We start from the raw sequence: 18,928 nt of genomic DNA on the forward strand, positions 1-18,928 counted from the left end.
ATAGTGGAGTTAGCTGCCTGTGTCCAGGAGGAAGGAGAATCGACGACTCATTGGGTGTGCCGGGTCTCGCAGGTTCTGCATTCATCAGACCGCATCAACGCTGACACCGCGGTTATAACCCTAGAAGGCAATTGCCGGTTTGGGCCCCTAAAGCTGAAGTTAGGACGGATGAAGCACCATTGCACTGACATGGGGACCCTTATGGCTGCCTTGGTAAAGTATGCTGATTCTAATAGTACCAAGGATCCCGAGTCTGATGATGACAAGACAGGGAAGGGAAAGAAGAAGAACAACTCCAAAGGTCAGCAGCATCACTCGGCAGGTAACGGTAGCAGAGGCAAGCGTAAAGCGGATGGCAACATGGACTTTGTGGCTAATACCAACGCGCAGGACAAGGGTCAGCGACGCAAGAGTAATACCGCCAAACCGCCTAACCCTAACCCGGACCGCTTAAATTATCTATTGAACCAGCCCTGTCCAAAGCATGGGACGAAGGAGGTGCCAGCAAACCACCTTTGGAAGGATTGTTTCATTATGCAGGACTTCAAGAATTCTAATGCTTTCCGGTATGATCATGGCTCCGGCGGTGGCTCAGGATCCGGGCCGGGTTACGGTGGAGGAAATTCCGGTTCAGGATTTAATGGTAATCTGGGTGGACATAACAATCAAAATAATCAGAACAACCAGGGTGGTTACAACCAGCAACAGCACAGTCAGGTTACCAAAGCAACCCAAAGCAGTTGAATAGTGGGCAGTACCATGTCTTCACCACTAGCTTGGACAAGCGAGACCGGAAGGTTCAGAGGCGGGCAGTCAACTTTGTTGAACCGGTCGTGCCCCGTTATCTACGCTGGTCTGAACAGCCAATCATATGGAACAGAGAGGATCACCCTCCCCAGGTTGATAATCCGAGTCAGTTGGCTCTGGTGGTGGCGCCTCAGGTGGGAGGTTACAAGTTCACCAAGGTGCTCATGGATGGAGGGAGCAGCATTAATATCTTGTACTATGAGACCTTCTGTCGTATGGGACTAACAGATAAAAATCTCAAACCGTCCAATACGGTGTTCCACGGTGTGGTACCTGGCAAGTTAGCATATCCTGTTGGTAAGATAGCTCTGGAAGTGGCCTTTGGAGATGATCATGATTCCAGGTCGGAAACATTGACATTTGAAGTGGTGAAAATCCAAAGTCCATATCACACCCTGTTTGGGCGACCGGCCTACGCCAAGTTTATGGCACGACCCTGTTATGTGTATTTGCAGCTCAAGATGCCGGGTCACAAGGGGACAATAACGGTTCACAGAAGCCGTATAATCACTTTGGAGTGCGAGGAAGGAGATGCGGCCTACGCAGAGTCGGTTTGTGCCACCGAGGAGCTGAAGTATTATAAGGACAATGTTGATCCGGCGGACATGACTCCATTAAAGAATCCAACTATGGAGCATGATCCGGCCCTGAAGTTCAAGTCGGCAGCAGAAACTAAGCTTGTTGACTTCGTACCTGGCGATTCGTCCAAGCAGTTCAGCATCAGTGCCAACTTGGATCCGAAATAGGAAAGTGCGCTCATCGAGTTCATCTGTGAGAATCGGGACATTTTTGCATGGAAGCCCTCTGACATGCTAGGTGTACCGAGGCAACTTGCTGAGCACACCCTTAATGTGGATCCTAAATACAAACCAGTGAAATAGTTCCTCCGCCGGTTTAACAAAGAAAGACGCAAGGCGATTGTAGAAGAAGTAGCCAGGCTCTTAGCAGCTGGCTTCATTGTTGAAGTTTTTCACCCTGAGTGGCTTGCCAATCCGGTGCTGATCCTTAAGAAAAACGGCACGTGGCGCATGTGTGTGGATTACACAGATCTTAATAAGGCCTATCCAGCAGATCCTTTTGCCCTCCCCCGTATTGATCAAATTATTGATGCTACGGCGGGTTGTGAGCGTTTGAGTTTTTTGGATGCATATTCTGGCTATCATCAGATCAAAATGGCGGTTAAGGACCAGGAGAAGACGGCATTCATAACTCCCTTTGGAGCCTTCTGCTATGTGTCTATGCCCTTTGGACTCAAGAGTGCCCAGGCCACTTATCAACGGTGTGTACAAAATTGTCTTCACAAGCAGATTGGCCGTAATGTACATGCTTATGTGGATGATATCATGGTTATGTCAAGGGAGAAGGAGACTCTGGTTGACGACTTGAAGGAAACCTTTGATAACCTGAGGACGTACAAGATGATGCTTAATCCGGCCAAGTGTGTCTTTGGTGTACCGGCTGGCAAGTTATTGGGTTTTCTGGTTTCCAACAGGGGAATCGAGGCTAATCTGGAGAAGATCACAGCCATCACCTCCCTGTCTAAACCGAAGTGTATCAATGATGTTCAATGCCTGGCAGGCCGGATTGTCGTGTTAAGCCGGTTTATCGGCCGCCTTGCTGAGAAGGCAATCCCTTTGTATCAGATGTTGAAGAAGACGGATCAATTCGTCTGGAGTTCTGCTGCTGATGAAGCATTTGAGGACTTAAAGTGGCAATTGGCCAATTCGCCTGTGCTCGCCGCTCCCACTGACAAGGAGCCGTTACTGTTATATGTTGCTGCTAATGCTCGTACGGTTAGTGTGGCTATTGTGGTGGAGCGAAAAGAGGCAGGCAAGGAGCATCCGGTTCAACGTCTGGTTTATTATATCAGCGAGCTACTCATTGAGTCCAAGCAAAGGTATCCGCATTGGCAGAAGCTGGTATATGGAATTTTTATGGCAAGCCGGAAGCTTAAGCAATACTTCCAAGGGCACCCCATTACGGTGGTTAGTTCTGCTCCCTTGGGGGATATCATCCAAAACCGGGAAGCGACTGGCCGGATTGCCAAGTGGGCTATAGAGCATGGGCCGCACGGGTTGAAGTATGTGCCTCGGACGGCGGTTAAGTCTCAAGCACTTGTTGATTTCATCAATGATTGGACGAAACTACAAGCACCTGAAGAAAAGCCGGATCACACATATTGGACGGATCCAGGCAATTGGAAGGCTCGGGGGCTGGAGTTGTATTAACTTACCCACGAGGTGATAAGTTTTGTTACGTTCTCCGCTTAATGTTCCCTTGTACTAACAATGCAGCTGAGTATGAAGCCTTGCTCCATGGTCTCCGGATGGCTAAGGAGATGAATCTAAGTTGAGTTAAGTGCTTCGGTGACTCGGACCTCGTGGCTCAACAAGTGTCTGGCACTTGGGATTCCAAGGACCCACTCATGGCAGCATATCGTCGTGAGGTGGATATTGTTGCAGGTCACCTTAAAGGCTATTAGGTGGACCACGTGGACCGACGGAAGAATGAAGCGGCTGACGCTTTAAGACGGCTGGGCTCTCAGCACAAACTGGTCCCGCCCAATGTTTTTCTGGATGTGCTGCACAACCCATCGGTCAAGCTCCCTGGTGAAGCGGATTTGGCTATTCCTGATCCGGAGGTTCAATTGGTGGCAGCTCTTCATGTCATTCCGGATTGGACGCTTCCTTACCTAGCGTACATGAACCAGGGCGAATTACCAGAGGATGAGACTCTGGCCCGACAAATAATCCAACGATCCAAGTCCATGACTATTGTCAATGGCGAGTTGCATCATTGCAGTGTATCAGGGGCGTTTCAATGTTGTGTGTCTCCTGAAGAAGGCTGTGAAATTTTGTGTGAGATCCATGAAGGAGATTGCGGTCACCATGCCGGTTCAAAATCTTTGGTGGCTAAAGCGTTTCGCCATGGCTTCTATTGGTTAACTGCTCATGCTGATGCGGAGGATCTGGTCAGACGATGTGATGGTTGCCAAAAGTTTTCAAGACGTGCTCATGTGCCAGCTCAAGAATTGAGAATGATTCCAATTACTTGGCCGTTTGCGACTTGGGGGCTAGATATGGTTGGGCCTTTCAAAAGGTCCAAAGATAAGAAGACCCACCTCCTGGTGACGGTTGACAAGTTTAAAAAGTGGGTGGAGGCAGAACCTGTTAGCAAGTGTGATGCGGCCATGGCGGTTCAGTTCATCAAAAAAGTGATTTTCCGGTTTGGCTTTCCACACAGTATCATCACAGATAATGGTACCAATTTGTCCAAGAGTGCCATGAAGGAGTTCTGCGAACGGGAGCACATCTGGCTTGACGTTTCATCAGTGGCACACCCATAGTACAATGGTCAAGCAGAAAGGGCTAATCAAGAGATCTTGAGAGGCATTAAGCCCCGGCTTAGGGTTCCTTTGCAGAGAACACCAGGTTGTTGGGTAGAAGAGTTACCACCTGTGTTATGGAGCATCAATACTACACCCAACAGATCAACAGGATACACATTGTTTTTCATGGTCTACGGAGCGGAGGCGGTTCTCCCAAGTGATATCCGTCATGACTCACCTCGTGTGGCAGCTTATGTTGAAGCGGACAACGAGACAGCACAGCAAGACGCTTTGGACCTGTTGGATGAAGAACGTGACATAACAGCCGCCCGCTCGATGATTTACCAACAGGATCTTCGTCGTTATCACAGTCGCCGAGTCAGAACAAGAACCTTTCAGGAAGGAGATTTGGTGCTTCGGCTCATCCAAGATCAGACTGATATGCATAAACTATCCCCACCTTGGGAGGGACCTTTCGTGGTCAGCAAGAATCTGCACAACGGGTCATACTATCTGATCGATATTCGAGAGCATAAAGACTCACGTACATCAGAGGAGGAGACCAACAGGCCGTGGAACATAGCTCATCTTCGTCCTTACTATACCTGAGCCATTGGCTCTACTTATGTACATATTACGACAATGTATATATTATGATTAATATAATAAACCAGAACCTCAGCTAAAGCGGGGTATCTGTTCTTTTACATCATGTGTGGTTACACGGAGTTGTTCTAAAGCGGCCTCCGGTTTACCCCTTGAGTTAGCTTTTCAAAGCATCATGTAATATCACTTGGGGGCTTGGTCGTATCCGAACCAATGCAACACCTTTTGATAGGCGAAAGCCACCAGATCACTTGGGGACATGGTCAAGTCTAAACCAGTCACGCCTCTTGATCGGCCTAAGGCCACAGAATCACTTGGGGGCTTGGTCGAACCCGAACCATTGGCACGCCTCTTGATCGGCATAAATGCCACGGTTTCATTTGGGGACCTGCTGACTTGAACCATAGCTACACCTATCGGGAGCTTGGTCGTGTCCGACCATGGTAACGCCATCTGATCGGCTCAAATAAGCCTCTTTTTGCAAACGGTTTTATCATTGCCTTTGCTTCACAATTTTCTTTGATAGATATTTCTTTCTTTTTTTGAGTTTTTTAAACCGACAAGGTTTTAAACCGGTTCAAACTGTCAATTGACGGAACACGGTCCATTTTTAATCCGGAGACTATTTTTCCGGTTAGATTTTTTAACATCCTATTACAGAGTAACATGGTGTTTTATTATAACCCGGCACGGTTTACATGGTAAACCGGCATTATATATATACAGGAGCTGCTATCTCCTCCAACAATGTGGGTTTATAAACCTCCGCTTCAAGATTGGCCAAGCCAACTTCATGCCCAATGATGGCAGGTATTATGTATCCCAAACATTTGATCATATTTCAGATATTTTGATTTCACATATGCAGACATCATACTCCGCCGGACGGTACAACCGTGGTGGCGCTTTAAGATTTTTTGTTTTACAGAAAATAGTTTGGAAAGTTCATCACCCAAAGGAAGAACAAGTTGCAGTAATTATGCACGAAGGCACATCAAAATCAAGAGTATCGGCTAGCGTATTACAATGCAACACAGTGCCCAAAATAAGATCATTGTTTTTTTGCAAAGGAGAAGCAGTTTAAACCGGCTTCCGGTTCAAGCTTGGTCGCCAGCCTGGCCTGATGGTTGTGGGTCATCCCGCGCTGCTTCAACTTCAACTTCTCTACCCAACGGCTGGCAATCAACAGTTGTCCAGTCGATTCCCATTAATGCTTGAAAGACAGCTTCATCATGGATCAACAACGACAGTTCAATATCGGGAGCGTAAGTATGCTTACGGATTGGAGGGATAAGATTTTCCGCTTCAGGAATTGGTGCAACTACTCGCTTGTTTTGGTTGTCATATTGGGCTTGATAATGAGACAAGTCTGCTTCTTCAACCAATTGACAAGCTAGCGGACGCACCTCCTGGTTTATTACTCGCAGATCCGCTTCACTAAACTCTGACCCGTCTTCCTTCAAGCTGGGATAGCCCTGAGCCGCTTCAACAGGATCAAAATCCGGCACCCAAGCTTTTGCCTGGATTAAGGCATTGATCGCACCGGTTCGAGCAGCAGATTTCTTTAGCTCTTCAACCCGGGCAGGAAGCATCGATAGTCTCTTCAGAGTGTCCTGAATCAAAGTGGGCGCCGGATTGTTGTGGGATGCAGCAGAGATGATCCGCTGGGCACTAGTGTATAGTTGTTCGGTCAATGTGTAGGAGGCTTTCAATTTCTTCCGCAAATCTGACCCCAAGTGACAAATGCGTGTCCCTGAAATATTGCAAAGGGTTAACAAACCGTCAGCTCTATAAGATGGTCAAGTCAATCTAGGAATCAAACCAGCTTACCAAAGATAGCAGCGGTCATGGCATGCACTTGCCGCTTTATGCTGGTCAGTTCGTCTACCACCGGTTTAAGTGCAGTCTCGGCATCTTCTGCTCGTTTGGTTAAAGCGGATTTTTCAGTGGCCCAATCCGCCCGCTTCTTCTTGAAGCCCTCCTTAAGCTGTTCCATGGGGCTTAAAGACCGGATTATTCCTCTTTTGCTTTGGAGGTTTCAGCTTGTTGCGATTTCAGATTTTCTTGGAGATCGGCGACTTGGCTTTCTTTTGTCTTCAGTTCAGCCTGCATACAGACAGATATATGATTCTGCATGCAGTACAACAATTGAAGTACCAACCACATAACAAGTTATGCACTTGGCCCTTGGGGGCTAATGTATATTTGACCTTAAATCTTTCAATAGATTCTAAAGTCCCAAGATCAATACAAGTATTCAACTTGGCACTTGGGGGCTAATGTCTATTTGCTCAAATAAAGATGACAATTACTTAAAGTCCCGGTTTAACTACCATAAGTTGAACCGGCCCTTGGGGGCTACATCAGCAAATTCCGAAGTATGGAGATTTGTATTAGCAAGTCTCGGTTTGAATGAAGTTTCTAAACCGGCCCTTGGAGGCTAGGAGAATTAACAAGATTGAAATGTCCAAGCAGGGAAAAGCACAAGGAAGTTACCTCAAATTTCTCTTTCATCATATTCACCACGCTTCATAATCACGGCTGGTATACTTCCGGTTCAGATAGCCAGAATGAAGATCTTGGGCATTCAGAGTAGCATTGGTCGCCAAGTCAACATTCCACTTGCATTTGCCCATGGCAGCAAATTCTTCTTTGGTGGTATGCTTGGATAAAGCAACAGGATTGCTGGGCTCTGTACGGCCAATACCAGTAATTACAACTTCATCATCCTTAGCATCACTGGTTTGCACTGGCGCAGTCGGTTTGTCAGCAGGCTGGGATGGACTGGTGGATCTCCCAAACCGGATGGGGCTTGTGGGCTGGTTGATAGGGCCTGAGGCATCAATAGGCCTTTCTTCAGCAATAAAATCATCATCCTGCTGTGGTGGATCATTGGGTATATCTTCATGAATAGCCGCTTCAAGATATGGTGTTTTACCCGGTTCAGGGACGATGTCCTCCTCGGCCGCTTTATCCAGGCGAGCCTTCTTGCTCAGCCTAGGCTTGGCCCTGAAAGGAATAACAAAGTCAAATACATCATATGTTAGAAGGTGATGTACCAGAAATATTATGACAAGTGTAGCTTACCCAAGCACCATTTTGAGCGGTGGCAGGTGAGTAGCCGATCACTCGCCAAAGGATGAGTGGGAAGTAACCTGATAATCGGAGTCAGATGGATTAAGGGGTTGACGAAAACAACCCGCTTCAGGACAAGCACTGACAAGCAAATTAGAGACCTCTGAACGGCATTTCCGAACTGGACTGTTCGGTAAACCGGCGGAGGCAACTACCTGGCCACTGTGCCGGGTTGTGCAGCGAGCTTCGTGCTGTTGGGTCTTCACAAGAAATTTGGGATCCAAGTAAGCAAGAGGATGAGAAAATTTAACCTTCTGGTTTGCCTAACGGATTTTTAGTGAAGGCAAAGGGTCTGAATCGGAAGAGAGAGTAATTACCTATGCGGCATCAGCATGGCTGGCTTCGGCATCATCCTGACAAATATCATCATCAATAAGGCGCATGAAAAATAAGCCAAGTGAGTCAATCTCTACCTCAAGGTCCGGATTACCCACATCATCATCAGGGGCCGGATCAGAAGATGCAGGCCATTTCACAACTTTAGTCTTTGGCCGGGTTGGTCGTTCCGGTTTGTCTGTTTTTTCTAGCTTCTCCTATGAAAGTTTCTTGCTCCAAGACGGATCATCGCCCTGTTTAAACAGACATTGATATTAAACAATGACCAAATATATCAATAACAGGTTCAGTAAAAAGAAAAATCAATCTCCTACAGCTGGCGGTTTGTTGGTGGCACAGAAGGGAAGCAGGCCTATTCGAGCACAGACGTATTCCGGTTCATTCAGCATTTTACACAGCCTCTATGATTTCTTCATCGGTGAGCTGGATGTTAGCATGTCGCAGTGGGTCATCAACACTGCCAGTATAGTCGCACATCAAACAGGAGCGCTGACTAAGGGGCAGTATGCTCCATGATATCCAACAGCGAGCGAGATCAACTCATGTTAAACCGTTGGCCATGAAGGCTCTGAGCTTGGACAGTTGAGGGGCGTATTTGCTTCTCTCCTTGGCAGTCAACCTTTGCGGAAAGGGGTGTGTATTGCTAAGCCTCTCCGGACGAAAGCCAGGCAAAGGATTTTCACCAGCAGGGGAGGTGTCTTTGCAATAGAACCATGTTTGATTCCACTCTTTGGGATGGCTGTGCAGTTTGGTGTGAGGGTATGTGACCTCTTTCCTTTTCTGAATCGCCACACCACCCAATTCCGTATTGGAACCGTCAGTAAACTCAGTACGGCGGTTTAGATGGAAGCAGTCTCTGAACAGCTCAACTATGGGCTCCTCTTGAAAGAACACCTCAGAGAGCACTTGGAAGTGACACATGTTTGTAACAGAGTTGGGGCCAGTGTCTTGTGGGCGGAGTTGAAAATCGCCCAAAACATCCCGGTAAAATTTAGAACTGGGCCGCTTAAAGCCCCGGGCTAAGTGATCTACGAAAACGACAACCTCTCCTTCTTGAGGTGTGGGAGGGCATTCTTTGCCAGGGACCCTCCAATGGATGGTGTTTTTGCTTCCTAAAGCACTGATCAGGACTAAATTGTTCAGTTGAGTCTCTGTGACGCGAGAAGGAACCCAGTTGCACTCATATACTTGCTTGGCCATGATGAAATCTACCAGATAGGTGATTCCGTTTCAAGAATGCATTGATTAAAGTACACTGGTATGTACAATGTTAAACCGAAGACAACTCTCTCTAAACCGGAGTTTTATGAAGCAACAACATCTGGCGGTTCAACAAGGGGACTAATGGTATATACCGGTTTGTTAATTTTTTCTACACCAAGTTAGACCGCCGGATCTAAGCATTGAAACAGTTGAGATTGCGGATGGGTAAGTGTACAGAAACAGATTTCACAAGATTTCTCCACAGCAACGGATCTGAAGCAAGTTCAGAAAAGAAGGAAAATATTCAAGGTTCAAAAAAGAACAGTACCGAATCAATGGGCAGAGATACATATAGATCTATGGTCTTGAGGCATGTAAGTGAAGGCGGATGCTAAAAACTACCGCTACACAGAGCAAAGGTTCACAGGTTCATCTAAGATCTATCATATGAGTATGAAGCAGATGATGAACACTGAAGAACTTGGAAACCCTAGAACGGATCTACGGAGGAAAAGGTGAAGAACTCACCGGAGCCGAGGAAGAAGCAGATGGTCGCCATGATGATCTGGTACAATCAGGGTGATGCAGCGGCCAAGGTTGGAGCAGAGGTCGTCGACAGCGGCAGAGCTCCGAAGCTGCACGACGCAGGGAAGACGAAGCAGAAGGGCACGAAGGGGAAAAAGAAATGACCCTTTGGTCCTATTTATAAGGCAAGGGACATGTGTCAGGCGCGAAAATCAAGGGACCGTGGGTGGAAACGAAGCTGTCGCCTCGATTGTCGCAGACCTATTAAACAAAAAGGGTATCATGGATAAGTTTCTTTATAACAGGTGACGTCACGCTGGTTTACAACGACCGGAGAAGATGACATCACGGCGGTTCAACAAACTACAAGAAGATGTTGAAGATGAAGATTTTGCTAAGGATTGACATGAACCTGTTCAAATCAATCTGGGGCCTAATGTTGGGGATATCACTACTGGGCGTAAACCGGCCTATCTGGGCCGGGTTAACTTTGTCAGTAGTTAACTATGTTAAAGCCCAAGAAGGCAGATGAGGGCTCAAGGCCCATAGTCGGATCAAGGCCTATAGCCGTAAACCGGCGTTGGTATGTAACTTGTATTGTAAGTTAGGAATAAGTAGAGACCAAACTGGACACATCTATGAGCCAGTATTGGGACTCTGTGAACCGACGGGCGTCACCTATGTATATAAGGGGACAACCTGGCGGCGGTTCAGGACAACAGACAACAACTCGAGACTTAGGCGAAGCTTGTTTGCTCCCTAGTCATCGAAATACCATCAATTCCATCACAACTAGACGTAGGCTTTTACCTTCATTGAAGGGGCCGAAGTAGTATAAACTCTCTTGCGTCCCTGTGTCCGCTTTAACCGCTTCAAGCTAACCCGTTGCGATGGCTCCACGACTAAGTCCTTTCATGAGGACATCTGCCGTGACAAAACCATGACATGATGCCTATTCCGGGTATCATCAAACCCGACTGTATGGACCCCATGAGATAAAAACAACTTTCATCACTCCATTCGGGTGCTTTTGTTATGTCACCATGCCATTCAGTCTCAAGAACGCTGGTGCCACATTTATGAGTATGATTCAGAAATGCCTGCTCACTCAAATCAGTCGGAATGTGGAAGCATGCAAAGGTTATGACCTGCTAACTGACCTCGCTGAAACCTTAGCCAACCTAAGAAGGTATGATATCAAGCTTAATCCGTTGAAATGCACATTCAGAGTCCCAGGAGGAAAGTTACTCTGTTTCCTCATTTCTGAACGATGGATCGATGCCAACCTAGAGAAAGTTGGAGCCATACTCCGGATGAAACGTCCTGTGCGTGTGCATGATGTTTAGAAAGCTTACTGGTTGTTTGGCCGCCTTGAGTCGATTCATCTCTCGCCTTGGTGAAAAGGAATTACCTCTTTACCGACTGATGTAGAAATCTCATAAATTCGAGTGGACTCCTAAAGCTGATGCAGCGTTTGTAGAACTCAAAACCCTGCTTTCTACCCAGCCGGTGTTCACTGCTCCAATCAGCAAAGAACCTATACTGCTTTATATTGCAGCCATTGGACAAGTTGTCAATACAGTACTTATGGTCGAGCGGAAAGAAGAAGGAAAAACCTATAAAGTTTAGCGCCCAGTGTATTATATTTCTGAAGTCTTGACGCCATCCAAGGAAAGATATCCTCACTATCAGAAGCTTGTCTATGGGATTTACATGACCACGAAGAAGGTTGCACATTATTTCTCTGATCACTCCGTTACAGTCGTCAGCGATGCACCTTTGTCAGAAATTGTGAACAACAGAGATGCAACTGGCCGAGTGGAAAAGTGGGCGATTGAACTCCTTCCCTTAGATATCATGTTTGAGGCAAAGAACGCTATCAAGTCCCAGGCAATAACCGGCTCGGATTCACTCAGAGAATTGGACCATGTTCTTTGATGGATCAAAGATTGTAGGTGTACAAAAAGAGGGGTACACTTTTTGTACCCCTATAACTATGCATGGGCAGTCTGAGCCACGGGCACCACCACACCGAGCAAGGCAAGGGAGGTGAGCCAGGGAAAGACCGAAGCTCAAGAGAACTAGAACGACGCCAAGGCCAAGACCGGAAGAGCTAAGGGGACGAAGCGTACTCCTCGGCAAGATTCTTGCCGGGAGACAGTTTTAGCAACCTCGGCAAGACCCTTGCCGCGGCAACTCGCCCCACACCTATGGAGCAAATCACCCTTGAGTCCATTGCCCCCATGGGGGAAGGATTCGGGAAACATCCCCGTGGTGGCATGCAGATCTTTGTGAATACATTCATGATCAGATACACTCTATAAAAGATGACGACCCTTGGCGGGATCCCAACCGAGGAAAACCACAAGGCCCCCGGCAAGAACCTTGCCAGGGATGACAGCAGGCGCCTCGGTAAAACCCTTGCCGGGGCCCCGGCAAGGCCCTTGCCAAGGACATCCGCAGGACCACCACCAGGCCCATGCCGACTAAACCTCCACCGCCGTTTGCATGCAGCTGCCGACCCAACCAGCTGGGCAGGCACCTGCGTGGCGGCATGCAGATCTTCGTGAAGACCCACCACTGTGGCACCTCAGTTGCTTGCCTACCTACATGGCATCGCAGGCGTCGCTGGCCAGGGCGCGTGTCGACACAAGAAGGAGCGGTGACGGACGCGACAAATTTCTCCCCCTTCCCCGATAAAGCAAGGACACCTAAGCAAGATGCATTGAATGCGCCTTGTCATGTAATGCGAGGGATAACCTCGCATCACTGTACCCTGTCCACCTCCTGTGTGCCACTATGGCAACCCCTTTTTCTATAAAGGGAGGCCCGAGGCGACCAGAGGGGGGATTCGGCTTTTTGGAGCTCCTCACGCCCTATAGTTAGCTCAAGAACACAGATATACAATCCACCAAAGCAGGAGTAGGGTTTTACGCATCCTCGCGGCCCGAACCTGGATAAACGAACCATGTGCTATCTGTTTGATCCGCTCTTCTCACGACCCCGCGCCCCGCTAACCACAATAGGGATTCTTGTGATCGCATAGGTGTCATTGCCACCGACATCTTTGGCGCGCCAGGTAGGGGGCGCAGTTGTGAGAATCGGCTCTAGCAATCAGCCCAGCACTCCTTCGTCTTCGTGGCTCTTGGAGAGGGAAGGAGGCCGGAAGATCAGCGCTCGAGCGACTACAAACAGAAGCTAAGTTACATTGGACCCCGGATATTTCCATTCTATTATATAAAGTTATTATCCTTGGAGCTGTCGTTCTTTGTACAAAAAGAAACCTGTACGCAAATGGGGCCTTCCCCGATCGGCAATGCATTTGTTCTGTTTCGAGTCCGCTCAACAGTTCAAATGGCTGCATTGAAAACGGTAGGGTAGCCTTCTGCAATTGGCAAGGCTCTCGACTCTGACTCGAGTCAAACTCGACAGTTCGAGCAGCTGCGTCAAAGGTGGTAAGGTGGCTCACCCGGCAGCATGCTCACCCGGCAGGCCAATGGGGACCCGTCCCCAAGACGCCGCCTTGGGTTTCCGCGCTGGCAAGCTTACCTAGCTGGTGTAGGGTGGACGTACAAAGAGGCAACAAACAGGAAAATGGCATGCATAATCCCAAAAGTACTGCAAATTTATATTACATCACATCGTTGTTGCGGTTCTAACTAAAGATGAAATTTGTCTTGGTTGTGAACCTGCAGCGGCGGTGAAGAACGGGATGCCTAATCCCGGCGCTGGCCTTCCACCCTCTTGATTTCATCGATGCTGCTGATGACGGGCTTGATGCGCTCCTTGAGCACCGTGAGGTCAGTACCATCTGGCAAGCTATCCATCGCGGCATCGAAGTTGAGGTCGGGATTCCAGTATGCCATCTTGGTGAGGACCTTGGTCATGACCCCCCGGCAAAGTCGCCGGGCTTCCCCAGCCAACGTGGCTGCTCGGTTGGAGTGAAGATAAGCCAAGGCTCCAAGGACGCCCTCGAAGAACTGGGTCAGCTTGGTGTTGATGGTCCCGCTGCGCTCAGGGGCGTAGATCACGTTTGGCATCCCCATAGTGGCCAACTGCGAGGTGACCCTGCCGGCGACGTCCTCCAGACGGCTGATCCATCTGTTCTCGCCCGCCACATATTCCTGGTGGGAGGTGGCCTCGTTCGCCCGCAGCTGCTTCTCCTCCTCCAGACTCATGGTCAAGGTCTCCTCCCGAGCCCTGCTCTCCGACAACATCTTCTCGAGATCCTCCAGCTTTAGCTTGAGATCTCTGACGGAGTTTTGCGCTTCGGAGAGCTCCCCAGTCCTGCTGATGACCGCTCCTTGCGCCTCCGCCAAGGCGCTGTTGAGCGTGCTCTTCTCGTTGGACAGCTTGAGGGCCTGCTCCTTCAGCTCGTCCTGCTCCACCTCCAACTGCCTTACTTTGCCGGCATGGGCCAGAGCCTGGGCATCGAGTGCCTCCTTGTGCCTCTGCTCCAACTCGCGAGTCCGCCGCACGACAAAGGCCTCGTGCTCCTCATCCTTGCCACGGAGCGCTGCGGCAAGCTTCACCTCACGCACGGTGAGGCCCTCTTCCTGGGAATCCAGTGCGGCTTGATGCTAGTTCCGGACAGCCTCGGCCGCGGCAGCCAAGTTTGCCACCTTTTCCTGGGCCTTCTCGATGTCAGCTATCTTCATGGTGAGCTCGACATTGCGCTTGGCCAATTCCTCCTGAAAGGCCCTCTGCTCCTCGCGAGTCTGGTGGAACCAGGTCTGCGTCTTAGCAATGCGCGCCTTGAAATCCACCTCCGCCTGGTCCACTGTTGCCGTCCTGGACTTAACCTTGTCCAGACGGACACAGTAGAGCGCCTGGAGTTTTCGGAAGTTGGCCCCCATAGCGCGGAAAAGCTGCTCTTCTGGAGAACCATCACCGCCAATGCCCGGTTCATCGAAAACCTCCAGCCCGGTGGCGGCAAGCACCTCGCCGTCAAAGACTTCCCCTTCAGCGAGCGATCGGGAACTTGACGCCCCTAGGAGATGGACGAAAAGATCGTCGCCCACCTTCAGATATCTGCCGGGGCCCGAGGTTAAGGAGGAGGGAGGATGATCATCAACCACCTCTTCCTCGGCAGTGGCCTTGTCGGCTTCCCCAGCAGGCCCACCGTTGGTGCCCTCGGTAAAAGCCTCGCCGGTCGCCTTGGCGGCCCCCGTAGCGATGTCCTCGGCAGCATCCTTGGCGGCCTCATCAGCGGCGACCTCGTTAGCATCCCTGGCAGCCTCCTCGGCGGCAATCCTGCCGGCCTCCGCCGAGGCCTCCTCAGCAATATTCCCAACAACAGTGTCCACGTCCTCCATACCTATTGAAGGAGGGCCTGGGTAGTAATGGGAGCATTGAAGCCAAGAAAAGAATAAGGGAAAAACAGAGACGGAGGACAGGCGACTCACCAGTGCCAGGCTGTGAAGCAGAAGTCCCCTCCCCGCCAGCATTTGGCACCATGGCAGTCACCAGCGCCCAAGTTCCCCTCTTCCTCCATGGGTGTGGGCTCCGTGCTTGATGCCCTTGCCGGGGACGCCCCTCGCGGCGGCGTAGTCGATGGGGGTGGTGTGTTGGGGGTAGCCCTCTGCGGCTCCTCCTGCTGCCGCTCCCCTACTGCAAACCCGACAAGGTCAACACCATAGCATCGAACGCCTACCACATGTCGATAAGAGGAGGGTGACGAACTTACGCTGGGGGCTATGCTGGGGGCTGCTGTCTGGGCTGCTCAGCACCACCAGTGGTGACTTTGAAGCACTGGCCGGGGGCTGGCCGCCCGCCAAGGCCTTGGCCCTCTTCACCCTCTGGGCCAACGTCTCTGCATCCATGCAAAAGAAAAAACAGATCAAGATAAGTGACTTAATTCAGGGGAATGGAAATGGCAGTAAGGGACGGACTACTTACTCGTCACCCATCTCCTCTTCCTCCACCACTTTCCTTTTCCTCTTCGGGCTGAGAGGCCCGAGATCAAAAGCGAGCTCCACGTCAACATCCGAGTCGACATCTGCCGGAGGAGGCGAAGACGGCGGGGTTTGTGCGCACCCAAATGAGGAAGGGGCTGTTGTCTTCTTCTTCTCAGCGGCCTTCATCAGCCTCTTGGCTGCCGTGGCCCTCGTGTGACGCCCAGACCCCTCCAGGGTCAATTGAGGCCGCGTAGCCCTGCCGGGCCGGACAGGCTCGCCGGAGCTAGCCCGCCGCAGGACTCGCCCTCTTCGCCTGGTTGGCGTCGAGCCCGCCGCCACGTCCTCCTCCTCCGGTGACTCGTCGTCCGCGTCTTCGACAAGCGGAGCTCCAGTGTCGGCGCTGCTGACCTCCTCGGTGGCCGCCGCCCACCGGGTGAGCTGCTCTTCCTCCGCAGCCATTGCGGCCTTGTCCTCCACGCCCTGGCACTGCCGGCCTCCATGGCGAGTTGTGCCTCCCTCGCCCTAGTGGCGATGTAGTCCAGCTCTGCCTGGGTGGTGTCCATGACAAGCCACCGCTCGGCGTTAGCATTGACATGTACCTCAATCAGGGTGTCAAAGAATTGCTGCACATCCGCGTCCTTCGGCTCCTTCTAGCTCGGGACAGGGCCGTGTGCATTACAGTCCGGCATCATGGCGATGATCTAGGACAGACGTGAATTGTTGCACAACGGGACCACCCCCGCTGGCAGCTTGAAAAACGGCCCCTTGAGGGCCTTGCCAACCTTTGCGGCAGCCCTCGCGGCCTTGCCGGTCCGTTCGACCTCGCCATCGCGACCCACATCAAGCTGGAAAAGCCGCTGGCAGAAGTGGGCATGCGCCATCACTGTGAAGTTGTGATCGAGGAAGGGGCGGAGTCGCATAATGTCAGCCGGATTCGTAAAGAGCCAAGCTGGCCTCCACTTGTTGTGCAACGGGGCAATCCGGCGGCGAATGAAGTCCGCCCTGATCATCTCAAGGGTGAGTCCGGCCCGAGTGAGCCAGAGAATCCAAGTACTGGCAACAGTGAGCCTCTCGTCGGAGGCGTGCACATCGCTCCAATCGCTGCCACGGACCGACGACACTCGGCGGACCTTGCAGAATTCCGGCGGGTCTTCATCCTCAATCCAGCACCACCGGCTACGCCATTCCTCCCACCTCTCCTTCACGGCACTGTCCGAGTACGCCCCCTTGGATCTTGGGATCCAGGTGACGCAACCAGAGACGACACCTCCCGGCTGGACCCGAGGGAAGAAATAATGGCGGAAGAGCGCTGTGTTGGGCTCCACCCCGGCAAAGCCTTTGCAAAGATGCGCGAAGAAAGCCATGCACGCCACCGCATTCGCAGTAAAATCCAAGAGGCGAAAGCCGAAGGTGTGCATAATGTCGCAGAAGAAATCGGAGAATGGGGGGCATAACCCGCAAGAAAGATAATCGATGAAAAAGGGATACCGATTTGGAGCAGGATCGGCGCAAGCAGCAGGAATGACGCACGTCGCCGGGTGTCCCGAATTCTCCCCCCGTGTTCCCTCTCCATAGGGGCCTGAAGGAGGCCCAGAGCTCATGAACATGAACCATCAAGGGGAAGAAAAAGGCGGACTTCGTCCGGTCCCCAAACAGCGCGCTCTCTGGCGGCTCCACAGTCCCAGCGCCCTTAGCCACCCCCTTGCCCTTGACGGATTTGAGCGCCATGGTGGCCAAGAAGTTTAGAGGGCTGAGGAAGGGGGATGGCGAAGCAACGACGATGGGCGACGGTGGAACCTTAGGACGGAAGGAAGAGAGGAAATGGCGGCTCTGAGATTGGAAAAGGCACAAGGAAAGAGGAGAAAGTGAGCAGCACGCCCGCGGTTATTCCTTTTTTATGGGGGAACACACGGGCCGCCTCCTTTCACATTAACTGTGGTGTGACGCATGCCCATGGGAACCAACCCCACGCATGCTGCCCACGTCACACACACCTCCCCACGCCGTGCCACGTGCAGGAGTCGTGGGAAGCGCAGCGCGCGAAGATCCTTACCGCGGTAAAAACCGCCCCGCCTGCCCGCGCACCGTTTTTGGGCCTAGCCCAACAACGTGTTGCGCTTATGTGTGGCCCAGGCCCGGGGGTTCCAGTCGGTGTACAAAAAGAGGGGTACACTTTTTGTACCCCTATAACTATGCACGGGCAGTCTGAGCCACGGGCACCACCACACCAAGCAAGGCAAGGGAGGTGAGCCAGGTAAGACCGAAGCTCAAGAGAACTAGAACGATGCCAAGGCCAAGACCACGAAGAGCAAAGGGGACGAAGCGGACTCCCACGGCAAGATTCTTGCCGGGAGACAGTTTTAGCAACCCCGCCAAGACCCTTTCCGCGGCAACTCGCCCCACACCTACGGAGAAAATCACCCTTGAGTCCACTACCCCTATGGGGCAAGGATTCGGGAAACATCCCCGTGGTGGCATGAAGATCTTTGTGAAGACATTCAAGATCAGATACACACTATTGAAGATGACAACCCTTGGCGGGATCCCAACCGAGGAAAACCACAAGGCCCCTGGCAAGCACCTTGCCGGGGATGACAGCAGGCGCCTCGGCAAAACCCTTGCCGGGGCCCCGGGAAGGCCCTTGCCAAGGACATCCACAGGACCACCACCAGGCCCACACCGACTAAACCTCCACCATCGTTCGCATGCAGCTGCTGACCCAACCAGCTAGGCAGGCACCTGCGTGGCGGCATGCAGATCTTCGTGAAAACCCACCACTGCGCCACCTCAGCTGCCTGCCTACATACATGGTATCGCAGGCGTTACTGGCCAGGGCGCGTGTCGACACAAGAAGGAGCAGCGGCGGACGAGACAGATCTCTCCCCCGTCCCCGATAAAGCAAGGACACCTAAGAAAGACGCATTAAATGCGCCTTGTCATGTAACGCGAGGAATAACCTCGCATCACTGTACCCTTTCCACCTCCTGTGTGCCACTGTGGCAACCCCCTTTTTTATAAAAGGAGGCCCGAGGCGACCAGAGGGGGGATTCGGCTTTTTGGAGCTCCTCACGCCCCATAGCTAGCTCAAGAA

This window comes from Triticum aestivum, chromosome 4A, assembly GCF_018294505.1.
Source record: "Triticum aestivum cultivar Chinese Spring chromosome 4A, IWGSC CS RefSeq v2.1, whole genome shotgun sequence".
NCBI lineage: Eukaryota > Viridiplantae > Streptophyta > Magnoliopsida > Poales > Poaceae > Triticum > Triticum aestivum.